Genomic DNA, 14140 nt, shown 5'->3' on the forward strand with positions numbered 1-14140 from the left:
GAAGATATACTTGCAGAAATTGATACATCTCTCAATGAAAAAGTAAAATCGGAAAGGTTCCAAACACAAAACATCCAAGAAATCAAGGATACCATGAAAAGACAAAATCTAAGAATAATAGGAATAAACAAAAAAGAAGGTTCCAGGCTCCAAGGTCCAGAAAATATTTTCAAGAAAATCATAGAAGAAAAAAATTCCCAAATAAAAAAAAAGATGTCCATAAACTTACAAGAGGCATACAGAACACCAAATAGACTACACCAGAAAAGAAACTTCTCACGTCACAAAATAGTCAAAACACTAAGTCTACAGAACAAAAAATATATATATATATATATATATATACACATATATATATATATGAAACCACAGATGCCAACCCAGAATACAATACCCAGGAAAGCTTTCACTCAACATACATGGAGAAAACAAAATATTCCGTGACAAAACTAAACTTAAACAATATCTACACAGCAAGCCAGCCTTATAGAAGATATTAGAAGGAAAACTCCAATCCAATGAAAACAACTACATACAAGAAAACACAGGATATAGATAACTTCACAACAAAAATTTAAAAGAAAACAAGCATTGAAACACAGTAAAACCACCAACTCCACAATAAAAGTAACTAACATTCATTGGTCACTATTATCTATCAACATCAACAGACTCAACTCTCCAATAAAAAGACACAGACTAACAGAATGGTTGTGGAAACAGGATCCAACATTCTGCTGCATCCAAGAAACACACCTCTGCAACAAAGAGAAACACTAACTCAGAGCAAAGGGCTGGAAAACTATTTTTCAAGCAAATGGTCCCAGAAAACAAGCTGGGGTAGCTGTCCTAATAGCTAATAAAATAGACTTTCAACCAAAATTAATCAAAAAAATGAGGACAGGTACTTCATTCTCATCAAAGGAAAAATCTATCAAGATGACATCACAATTCTGAACATCTATGCCCCAAATACAAGAGCACCTACATTTGTAAAGGAAACATTATTAAAGCTTAAATTACACATCAATCCCAACACCTTAAAACACTCCACTCTCATCTAGGGACAGATCATCTAGACAGAAGCTAAATAGGGAAATAATGACACTTACAGAGGTCCTAAATCAAATGGATCTAATAGATGTATACAGAACTTTTCACCCAAACTCAAAAGAGTATACCTTCTTTTCAGCACATGGAACCTTCTCAAAAACTGACCATATAGTCCGGCACAAAGCAAGCCTCAACAAATGCAAGAAAATTGAAATAATCCCTTGTATCCTATCAGACCACCATGACCTTAACAACAACAGAAATAACAAAAAGCCTACACACACATGGAAACTAGACAACTCTCTACTCAATGATAGCTTGGTCAGAGAAGAAGTGAAAAAAAAAATTAGAGACTTCCTAAAATTCAATGAAAATGAAGGTACAACATACCCAGACTTATGGGACACAATGAAAGCACTGCTAAGAGGAAAGTTCATACGACTAAGTGCCTCCAGAAAGAAGTTGGAGACATCTCATACAAGCAACTTAACAGCATACCTAAAAGCCCTATGGAAAAAAAAGAAGCAGACACACCTAAAAAGAATAGATGATTGGAAATAATCAAACTCAGAGCTGAAATCAATGAATTAGAAATAAAGAAAACAATTCAAAGAATCAATGAGACTAAGAGCTGGTTCTTTGAGAAAATCAACAAGATAAACAAATCTTTAGCCAAACTACCTAAAAGGCAGAGAGAAACTATCCAAATCAGCAAACACAGAAATGAAAGAGCGGACATAACAACAGACACCGAGGAAATCCAAATAATCATTAGGTCTTATTAAAACAGCCTGTATGCCACAAAATTTGAAAATTTAAATGAAATGGACAATTTTCTTGATAGATTCCATTTACCAAAATTAAATCAAGATCAGCTAAATAGATTGAATAGTCCTATATCCCCCAAGGAAATAGAAGTAGTCATCGAAAGTCTCCCCTTCAAAAAAAGCCCAGGGCCAGATTGTTTCAGCACAGAATTTTACCAGACCTTCAAAGAAGAGCTAACTCCAATTCTCTTCAAACTATTCCACAAAATAGAAATGGAAGGAACATTACCAAACTCATTCTATGAAGCCACAATCATCTTGATACCTAAATCACACAAAGACCCAATAAAAAAAGAGAACCTCAGGCCTTTCTGTCCTATGAACATTGATGCAAAAATACTCAATAAAATACTTGTAAACCAAATACAAGAACACATAAAATATATCACCCACCATGACCAAGTAGGCTTCATCCCAGGCATTCAGGGGTGATTCAATATATAGAAATCTATCAATGTAATGCACCATATAAACAAACTGAAGGAGAAAAACCACATGACCATCTCCTCATATGCCAAAAAAGCATTTGACAAAATCCAACACCCATTCATGTTGAAAAGATAAGGAATACAAGGCACATAGCTAAATATAATAAAGACAATATACAGCAAAACTATTGCCAACATCAAACCAAATGAAGAGAAACTTAAATTAATCTCACTGAAATCAGGGATACAGCAAGGCTGCCCACTCTAGCCATATCTCTTCAACATAGTTCATGAAATGCTAGCTAGAACAATAAGACAACTAAAGATCAAGGGAATACGAATCAGAAAGGAAGAAGTCAAAGTATCACTGTATGTAGATGATATGATAGTATACACGAGTGATCCCAAAAATTCAACCAGAGAACTCCTTCAGTTGATAAACACCTTCAGCAAAGCAGCTATACAAAATTAACTCAAAAAAAAAAAAAAATCAGTAGCTCTCTTGTATTTGAAAGACAAAAGGGCTAAGAAAGAAATTAGGGAAACTACACCCTTCACAATAGCCACTAATAACAAAGTACCTTGGTGTGACTCTAACCAAACAGAAGAAAAACTACAAGTCTTTGAAAAGAAATTGAAGAAGATATCAGAAGATGGAAAGATCTCCCATGCTCATGGATCGGTAGGATAAACATAGTGAAAATGACCATCCTGCCAAAAGCAATCTACAGATTCAATGCAGGTCCCATCAAAATACCAACACAATTGTTTACAGACCTTGAAAGAAAAAATCTCAACTTCATATGGAAAAACAAAAAACCCAGAATTGCCAAAACGATCCTGTGCAACAACAGACTCTCCAGAGTTATCTCTATCCCTGATTTCAAACTGTACTACAGAGCAATAGTAATAAAAACTGCATGGTACTGGTATAGAAACAGAATGGTAATCAATGGGACTGAATAGAAGAGCCAGAAATAAACCCACATGCCTACAGATACTTGATTTTTGACAAAGAATCCAAAACCAAACAATAGAAAAAAGACAGCATCTTCAACAAATGGTTCTGGTCTAACTGGATGTCTACATGTAGAAAAATGCATATAGGTCCATATTTATCTCCCTGCACAAAACTAAATTTGAAATGGATCAAAGACCTCAAGATAAAACCAAACATACTAAATCTGTTAGAAGAAAAAGTGGGGAAGAGCCTTGAACTCATTGGCACAGGAGACAACTTCCTGAACAGAACACCAACAGCACAGGCTCTAAGAGCAACAATCAATAAATGAGAGCTCATGAAAATGAAAAGCTTTTGTAAACCAAAGGATACTGTCGTCAGAACAAAATGACAGTCTATAGATTGGAAAGGATCTTCACCAACCCTATATCTGACAGAGGGCTAATATCCAGAATATATAAAGAACTCAAGAAGTTCAAAAGAAACAAATCAAGTAATCCAATTTAAAAAACAGGGTACGGAGCTAAATAGAGAATTCTCTATAGAGGAATATCGAATGGCAGAGCTAAAGAAATGCTCAACATCCTTAGTCATCAGGGAAATGCAAATCAAAACAACCCTGAGATTTTACCTTACACCCATCAGAATGGCTAAAATCAAAATCTCAAATGATAATATATGCCCAGAGAGGATGTGGAGAAAGGGGAACCCTCCTCCATTGCTGGTGGGAATGTAAACTTGTACAACCATTTTGGAAATCAATCTGACGCTTTCTCAGACACTTAGGAATAGTGCTACCTCAAGATCCAGCTACACCACTCCTAGGCATATATCCAAAATATGCTTAAGTACACGAATACATTTGTTCAACCATGTTTGTAGCGGCTTTATTCGTAATAGCCAGAACCTGGAAACAACCCAGATGTCCCTCAACTGAGGAATGGATACAGAAATTATGGTACATTTACACAGTAGAATACTACTCAGCAATTAAAAACAAGGAAATCATGAAATTTGCAGGCAAATGGTTGGATCTAGAAAGGATCATCCTGGGTGAGGTATCTCAGAAGCAGAAAGACACACATGGTATACACTCACTTGTAAGTGAATATTAGACATATAATATAGGATAAACATACTAAAATCTGTACATCTAAAGAAGCTAAGCAAGAAGGAAGACCCTGCATAAGATGAACAATCCTCACTCAGAAAAGCAAACAAGATTGAAATCAGAAGAGGTAGAACACAGGGAACAGGACAGGAGCCTACCACAAAGGGCCTCTGAAAGACTCTACCCAGCAGGCTATCAAAGCAGATGCTGAGACTCATAGCCAAACTTTGGGCAGAGTGCAGAGAATCTTACAAAAGGAGATAGAAAGACCTGGAGTGGACAAGAGCTCCACAAAGAGAGCAACAGAATGAAGAAACCTGGGCCCAAGGGTCTTTTCTGAGACTGATACTCCAACCAAGGACCATGCATGGAGATAACCTAGAACCCCTTCACAGATGTAGCCCAAGGCAGCTCAGTCTTCAAGTAGGAATCCTGTAAAGGGAACAGGGACTGTCTCTAACATGAACTCAGTGGCTGGCTCTTTAATCACCTACCCCTGAGGGGGGAACAGCCTTACCACGCCACAGAGGAAGACAGTGAAGTCAGTCCTGATGACACCTGATAGACTAGGGTCAGATGGAAGGGGAGGAGGACCTCCTCTATCAGTGGACTTGGGGAGAGGCATGGGAGGAGATGAGAGAGGGTATGATTAGGAAAGAATGAAGGAAGTGGCTACAGCTGAAATATGAAGTGAATAAACTGTAATTAATATAAAAATAGATAAAAATAATTATAGAATGGTAATAAATGCAATTTCTCAAGATAAGGAAGTACTGGCCAATTGATCAATCAACTAATCAGTGTCTTCCAGAGACATGTAATTGCCACTGCTTTATCCTAGCAATCCACAGTGTCCTAGGACATAAAGCCTTGGTGGGCTGCTTTCCTCCGTTTTGCTGGGCGAAATGGAACATGTGCACAATCTTCCTGATGTTTAGGGACTTTGCTCATCATAACAGTTCAATTGTCCCTCCCTACCTGATTTTAATAAACACTCTTCATAGAAAAAAATGTACGAACTCCATGAGAGCCAAGGGTTTACTTTATTCATCACTGTGTCCCCAATACTTCAATCAATGTTTGACATAAAATCTGCTTTTAAGAAATAAAATGAAAAGTAAGTTTGTAGAACTTGGTAAAAAACAATATTTAAAAGAAAACATTTTCATATTTATTCTCCAGTTAGTTGATTTCTCAATATATTGTTATGCTTATATGAAGTCATAGATGGTTTCTTAGTCACTGTGACTATGGATTCATTGTCTGGTATGTACTCCCATCTCATTCCTCAATTTTTTTTCTTCAAACTCTAAAGAAATCATCTTGAAGTTTTCTTCACCGTGATGGATAGCACCTGCCCAACAGTATAGCTAAGTTCCGTAGATGGAGCACTGTGAATGTGCCTGTTGAACTTGAAGGCAAGACTGGGAAGGAGACTATTCCTTTGAAGGCGGTATGTATGTAGGCAGATTGGTAGATTGAGTGCTAGCTGGATGTGAGATTTCATGTACACTGTTCATTTGGCTCTAAATATTAGCCATCGTGGGCACAGAGGCTCGCTCTATCACATAAGCTCTCCCCTGTAGCCATGGAGTATCTAACTCAACGTATGCCTCCTGATAGGGGCCGGAGTCTACCTGATGTTTCTCTAAATGCGGGTTGTTTGGTTGTGTTCAGTCAAAACTCCAGCTCAGACTCACAGCTCGGCAAGTGGAGATGATGGCAGAGGTAATCCACTCTGCCTGACATCAGGGCAGAGGGAGATAATGCTTAATGGAGACTTCTTGTTTTCAATTTCTGCAACTAGTGTAACTTCCTCCAAAAGTTGAACAAAAAATAGATTTATTTTAGCCTGGAATGGAGGGAGACCAGAGTGCCTTCCTTTAATAGGTCATATTATCATAATTTAATGTTCTTCCTTGGGTTTTAAAATGATCATTTTTATCCCTTATGATCTTTTCGATAACTTTTTAAAAGGCTGAAATCTAGGATTTCAAAGTCCCTGAGGAAAGAGGTGCTGAGTTTGATTAATTTTATGTCATGCTTTTGGGTGTGCAATATTCTTCAATTTTATTTTAGTGGAGAAAGGCACCAAGATCACAGATGTCACCTCCACTCATTAGACACACTTCGTCCTGAGATCCCTTAAGGACTTTGCAGTAACTATTTATTGTGAAAGTATCTAAACAACAATTATAATAACCAGTTTCCACCAACAGCACTGTTAATCACTGTAGCTTATCCAAACGGCTAGCTAAGCACATTAATATAAGGAACTCCAGGCACAAGCATATGGTAGGAAGGGGGCCTGGGAGAGCCTCTCACCTTCCAGCTCTCTTCTATCTCAGCCTATTTGCATCCAGAGTGTATAGCTATCACCAGACTTAACCTTAGGTCTACCTTAAGTCCACCTTAACTTGTTGCCTATGATATGAAAAAGGGGCCTTGATATGTTTTTCCAGAAATACGTAGGTCAAAAGAACTGAAGTCTAGGAAGCTGCCTACTGTACTCAACTTCCAAAGACTCAAATCACCTATACAATTTTCCACATCAAAGAAGGTCATGTACAAAACTCCAACCAAAAAAATCTAACTTCTTAGGAATAGTCATCCATTTGACAGCTGGTTAATAAAAATCAAATCAGACTGGCTTCCCCAAGGTCACAGTTAAAATGTGCATCATAGTTGAAAGGCACAGATCTCATAAGCAGCCAGATGACCCTGAATTAGGAACTGTGGAGTCTCAGTGGAGCCCAGTGGTGAGTCACATTAAGGGAATAAGCCAGGGCTTATGCTGAGCCACAGACAGGAAACAGAAACGAAGCAAAAATCTCAGCAGTTGCATTGGGTGGGAAGAGGCTAAAGCCTAAACATAAATACATGGTTAGGCAGATTGCTCCTGAGTGGCCAGAAACAAAATAAAGTGTGAATTGGGAAAAGAAGGATAAAAAGGAGGCGGACCAGATGGTAGAGTTCTGTGGACCACGTGGCAGCTCCTGGTGGACATACAGGCTAAAGTGGACTTCGCACTGAGTCAAACTCCCAGATAATTTTGTTGAAATGCGTAAGGAATCTGCCCTGTAAATTTCCATTTTGTATTTCCTCTCTCTGCTTCCTTTGTTATTCTTTTATTTTGTTCATATCCCTCAGACCTGTCAGTATCCTTAATATCCCACAACATAGCACCCTATGCAGCTTTCCACTCAATAAATACATCGCCATTCCCAGAATCTAATATCTGAGATAAGAACCAGACAGGCTTAGACGGGGTATTCTATTATACCGCCCGATCTACTTCATACACTTCAGGAGACAGCTAAGTAAGCTTTGTACATGCTTTGATTTCCTACACAGGAGCTACCAACGATGCAAGCCGAAAGTGCAAACTATGGATGTCAGCCGACTGCTGCCTCGGTGTTTGCGGAAATGAGCCTCGAGAATCAGAATAAATGGAAAAGAAAGAAATCTTGACAGAGAAAACAGCTCTTAAATACCATTATTGAGCAAAGCCATCTTTCCAAGCATGTTTCAACCATTTCCACAAGAAAAAAAAAAAATGTGTATATATCTCAATTGTAAAAGAGACAAAGGTCTGCTCGGAGAATCTGTCTCCCTCTCATCACCCTCTCTCCTTGTTTCTTCCATGGCAGATGTTTCAGAGGCATGTTTATAGAATCCCAGTGCTATATAAAGCGTGATTTGAAAAACTCTAGTGCTCACTTAAATTCATAGGCTTCCTAATCAAGAAACCCTATTCCAAACCTAATTTGCCCATGTAGCACCTGCAAGAATTCACTCAGATTAAGCTAAGCTTCTGCTCCTCATCTATAAAGCAGAGATGATAACAGCATCGTCAATGGGAGTTTGGGAGGTTATATAAGAACACTTACAAAATACTTAGCCTTTCTTCGCCTACACTAGGCATTCAGTAAGTTCCAAATATTTTTAAATGACACATCCAAAAGAATATTAGTTTTTTATTAGTAGAGGCAAGACTCTGTAACCAAGGCTTTTAACATCTCCTAGAAAAGTGTTCCCAAATTGTGTTCAGCGAAATGTTACACTGCCATGAAATATTTCACGGATCTCAAGCTCTGTGGTCAAATGTATTAGGAAAATGTTGTTTAATAAAACAGCCGAGAGACACACAGGGCATAATCAGGGCCAAGTATCTGAGTCAGAAGCCCATCAATCACAAGCTAAAATTTCATCTTGAAAAGATCACTCTTGCTGGGAGTGAAAGATGGGAGAAAGCAGGCAGGACAAGTGGCAAGGACATGAATTAGGGCCACCACAGCCATCTGGCGGAAAGATGATGGCTTCCTGAAGCAGGCAGTACAAATGGAAATGGTCAGCTTCTAGAGAGAATGGGGAAGATGGCAGGAATATGTCAGAGTCAATGATGCACCCCAGGTGTCTGGCCTAGATGATGGGTTCAGAGATAGTACTCTCAGAAGAAACAGACTACAAGAGTCAAAATAGGTTAGGAAAAGAGCAGTTGTGCTTTGTACCAGTTTTATTTGAAAGTGAGAAAGCCCACTTAAACTGACCAGCATAAGATGTGGGTTTGCTAGCTCAGTTCCCGGAACAGTAATATAACAATAACTGGCAGTCCTCCCGGGTCCTCTGCTCACTGCCTGTTCCCTTGAATCTGCTGGTGCCATTGTCCACAGAGGAGGAAGACTGAAGTTGCCCCGATGTAAAATCTAACAATAAAAAGTAATAATGATAACTCCTCTGCTGACCTGTTAGAAGAATATGGTCCCCAAATGGGTCCCCATTACCACCCCTGCATGACCAGAAGAGTTGTGACTGTAAAGGATACACTCTCCCAAAAAATAGGCTCTATAATCAGCAGAAGGTAAAATGCATGCTGATACTTATATTTTGCTTCAAATGGTGTTTATTCCAAATACCACTATTGAAACCTCTTCTGTATGGCTTAATTTCAAAGATTAGTATTAGGAGAATTTCTTGACAGCCACAAATCCCTTTATGGGTGTGTGCAGATACACATGAAAGAAAGTATACTGATCCCGTCTTTCAGGTGAGAATAAGCCAGAACAAAGATTAGGGGACTTATAAGGCCAATGCTCCAGCTGAGGTTTTTGGATATTAAATTCCATATGTGATGTGATTGTAGACTTAACACAAATCTCAGATGGAGATGTACTTTTTCTGTGGACATAACGAAAGGAAAGATGAGACACTGACTATTTAGTATTCTTTGAATAAAATTTTGTTTGTCCAGATAATCTAAAAAATCTTTGATGTAAAGTTCTTGAGTCAGTAAGGAAAATAAAGTGTTCTCCAATTCTGCCTACACTTGAGATGGTGCCTCATTAGATGGAATAAAGCATGATATTCATGAAAACATTTCATTAAGGGGAGGTAATGTCCTCTAACTATTGGGCCTTGGGCAATGTTTCTTTCCACTTTACGTGGCTTCTGTCATCTTCTTTCTGGTTTGACTTCTGTGCCAACATGGTTGAGTAGACCTCCTCCTTCTCCTCCTCTCCCTCTTCCTCCTTATTCTCTCTCTTTCTGTCTCTCTCTCTCTCTCTCTCTCACTCCCTCTCCCTCACCCTCTCCTCTTCCCTTCAACCCCTCCCTCCTTCCTTCACCCTTCCCCACCATGCTAGAGAACCACTAAGGTCTGACTTGCTATCCACTGCCACACCACTGGCCTTGGCCTGAGACATGTACACCTCGGCCCTTGACCAAAGCCTCCTTACTCCAGATTGAGACATTTCCATGAACAAATGCCCTTCTTGGACTCTCAGCTGAGTCTGGGGTGTTTCTATACAGCCAAGGACTAGAAGATGATTCAAAGGAACTCAAATTTCAAGTGTTTTCAGCTTGGTTAGGTTTGTGATAAAGTCCTTTAGGTTTGGCCACTTCCCCCATTTGATGTAGGCAAATCAGAGGAGGAATTCTAGAGTGAGAGAGACCCCTGCCTCCGTGTTCCAGCAATTTTCTAAACTCCTCTTTCTGGATTGGTTTGGAAAAGAGAGAAAGGGGGCATACACACAGCTCTCGCCTCCTTCTATGTCTTCTTTGTGTTCTCTAATACACCGTAGATTGGAAGATGGGGTGCTTTAGCTAGATCAATGCTTCTCAGACTTTAGTATGTTCCAGAGGGCTTACTGACAATGAAATATCCGAGTCCTACCCCCGGGGTAGGTCTGGGGTAGAGCTAGAAGCTTGCATCTATCTGCTTGCCCAGTGATACTGAACCCCCTGGTCTGGTGAAATACAAAGCCACTCTTCCCCTCCAATCTGTGGCTAAGCCTCCCTGCAAAGAAAGGGATTCTTTTTCTTATGCACATTGAAACTCTTTATGATATGAATTCTCTATTTCTCTATTAAGTAACTTTATAATAAGATTCCTACAAGCTTAGCCCATGATATGTTTGAGAGGACTTAGATTAGTTTCCTTCATCAAGCTTAAATGCCCAATATTCAAAACTATATTTGGTTTTGTGAGAGAGGCTAAATATTTCCCAGTATCTTTTCTTTTAATTTCTTCAGTAACATTTCTGCAGGCATATGATTATCTTTAGCTGAGCTAGAAGAAAGTCACAAACTCTGAAAGAAGGAAAAAATATTGCATGAAAATAATTTTCAAAAGCATGCCCCTTTCAATGTAGTTTTCTTCCAAGGAAATTAACAAGCAAATAAATATTCTTACTTCAGTTATACTTTCCTTTTCCCAGTGTCTCCTGCTTTATACGGGAGTTCAATAATTAAACGTAGATTTTTTTTTTTTAGCTGTTTATTTTGGGTGTTGTTTTCTATAAGGTTTTCCTCTTAATCACCCTGTTTAGTCCTCTTCATTCCTGAGTCCTGTTCTAAAATGTTTTACCAAAACAAAACCTATTTTGCAACAACTTGTATCATGGGAGTTCATTCTCATCTGTCCTGAAGAAAGCAAAGGGAAGGGTCAAGGTTCAACATCAGATTCATGAAAAAGAAAATGTCCATGAAAAAAAATTCTGATGTTATCCAGAATTAGGGGTCATAAAGGATAAGGGAAATGCTTTTCTTGGGGTGGAAGAAGACAAAAATGATGTTTGGGAACTCAATAGGAAGGTGGGGATACACAGATGCTGTCCCTCCTGTTGTGAAGCGTACCAAGAAGGGACTCGGAAGGACCAGAGCGGGAAGTCACATGTAAGGGTCTGAGATTTCCCTTCTCTACTTCCAGTGTGCTCCTTTTCCCAACTATGACAAATTTTTCCTGTAGGTTGGCATTTTATCTTCAGGTAAGCACTTTAGAGGTCTGTATCCTTGGTAAATGGGCTTTACTGAGAGAACAAAGGAGTACAGAAGAGAGTCTGTGAGTGTCACCTAGCATAGGTGAGCCCAGGTTTGAAGTCACCCAGATACAACAACAACAAAAGCCTGAGCCTACAAAACTGGAAAAATTAAAGCAAAATTTGAAAAGTAACAGAGACAGGTGACCCTATCTCTTCTAAGCTGAGCCTCAGAGCCTTCTAAAGCTGCCACATCTCAGTGACGAGACAAAAGTCCCAGAACTGTGCACAGGCCCCATTCATATCTAAGGCCTAGACCAGTGGTTCTCAACCTTCCAGTTCCTCATGTTGTGGTGAACCCCAATCATAAGATTATTCTGTCACTACTTCATAAGAGAAATTCTGCTCTTGTTATGAATTGTAATGTCAATATTTTTGGAGATAGAGGTTTTCCAGTGGAGTCACAACCCACAGATTATGGATCTGGATCCTGGAGATGAATTTTCACAGCCTGTGTAGCCACATATGGCAGCCCACATCCAATGGAGGCAAAAGAAGTCCCCACAAGGAGCAAGGACAGTGGCTCCTGTCATACATTTCTCATTCTATTTCTTCGCTGGGAAAACACTAACTCTCAAAAATTGCCAAGATGGGCAACAACAGACATGTTTTTTCTTTAAAGGCCTTAAATTTATAGAGTTAACAGCCAAAACTGTACTTAGCCTTCAGGCAGGACAAGGACAAGAACATCCAGCCTTCAACCGCTGCGCCTGCTTCCCTAAAGCTTTCAAAGAGAAGCAACGGGAGCAAATGCCAGCACACATGAGCTAAAGACCAGCCTCAGTAGGAAAGGATCCCATTGGTGGCCACTAGCCCATCCCAACAGAGGACCATCATCATATCCTGCAGAAGAGCACAGAATCCTGCCCAGGACCTGGGGTCCTGCCATGCTCTACTGATGGCAACTCCCTGTCCAGAGAAGATCACCTGTGACTAGAAGCATAATTGTCATCAGCAAAGACTAATGTGTCAATAGGTGACACTTCGCATATGTATCTAACATTAAGGAGCCAGGTAGCCTCAGAAATATCACCTTCCCAAGCTTCAGACCGCTCACATGAAAAGCCAGAGGCTCAGTTAAACTCTTGCTGCTACTTGATTGTCCTCCCAACACTAACATGGCAGGAGACGAATGGTCTTCTGTAGTTATTTCAGGACCTTTCTCATGACTGATGGGTTCTACACTGCCTACCATTGCTCTTATTTGATGAAGACTGGTCGCTCTGCAAAGGTTGGCCAGCATGGGAAGAGGTGGCCAAGCCTACTGTCTGTCAGTCAGGGAGGATCTTTTGAGACTGAAGCACATTCCTCATTCCCTTTTCTATGCTCGTGGAAACTTCCCAAAAGACAGGCAAGCAAAAGGCAGAGGCCGCCTCTCCCCTCACCTCAGATGACCTGTCACTGTGGCAACCCCTCTGCTCTTCATGTTCACACAAGACTTAACAAGGCATGTCCTCCTTCAGTGGAGCTTCAGCCTAGAGGCAGGGCTGTCTTCAGTTTGCCAAGGACAAAGGCTCAGAAGAAAGAACCAGTGCTCTGGAGCTCTGACAGGCAGGGGGAACAATGAAGAGCTCTTGTAGGTGTCACAGGACCTTCCTTTTAAATTTTTCATTCATTCTGGGAAGAATTGAATCTGCTCCCAAGAGACCGCTTTCCCTTCTTCCTACCAAGTTCCTGTTTTCCTGGAAGCTGCTAAGGATGTTTGTGGATTTGCCTCATGTCTGATTTTTTTTCTGCTGGCATTACTCCAAATCACTGATCCAAGTATCTCACAAAAGATAAAAAGACAGCAGTTAAATGTCATAATGTACACTGGTCACCTCTTAGGTGTCAGGCATGTGATGGTATGTCCTTATGGTATCCTCACAACAGGACGAACCTGTAGCGTTAGACTGCTCTTCTCCTCCTTTTATAGATGATGACCTTCTGATGCTGTGCATTCTGCACATATAAAGTTCGTCTTGGGCTATATGTGTGTGGCTCTAACAAAATACCAGAGACTGGGTGTTAGGGTTAACTTTGTTAACCTGATTGGGTGATATGTGCCTAGAGCATCCATGAGGCATGCCTTTGGGTACGGATGTGAGTTTCCAGAGAAAATGGATTGAGGAGAGAAGATCTTCCCTGAATGTGAATAGCATCCTTCTACAGGCCAGGATCCCGGACTGAATGAAAAGGGAAAAGAGAAAGTGAGCTGAGAACCAGCATTCATCTTTCTTTGCTTCCTGACTGAGGACACTAAGCAGTCATTAGCCTTATGCTCCCGCTGCCACAGCCCTGAGTCACTCTCATGGCCAAGCCTATCCTATCAGGAGAGACTCTGTCCTGGCTTTCCATCAGTAGCTGTGATAAAACACTCTTTCAAAGGTAACTGGGCAGAGGGGGCTGGTATATCAGCTTATAACTCCAGGTCCCCGTCCATCACTGAGGGAAGTCAAGGCAGG

Source organism: Meriones unguiculatus, chromosome 1 (assembly GCF_030254825.1).
Source record: "Meriones unguiculatus strain TT.TT164.6M chromosome 1, Bangor_MerUng_6.1, whole genome shotgun sequence".
NCBI classification, from domain to species: Eukaryota; Metazoa; Chordata; class Mammalia; order Rodentia; family Muridae; genus Meriones; species Meriones unguiculatus.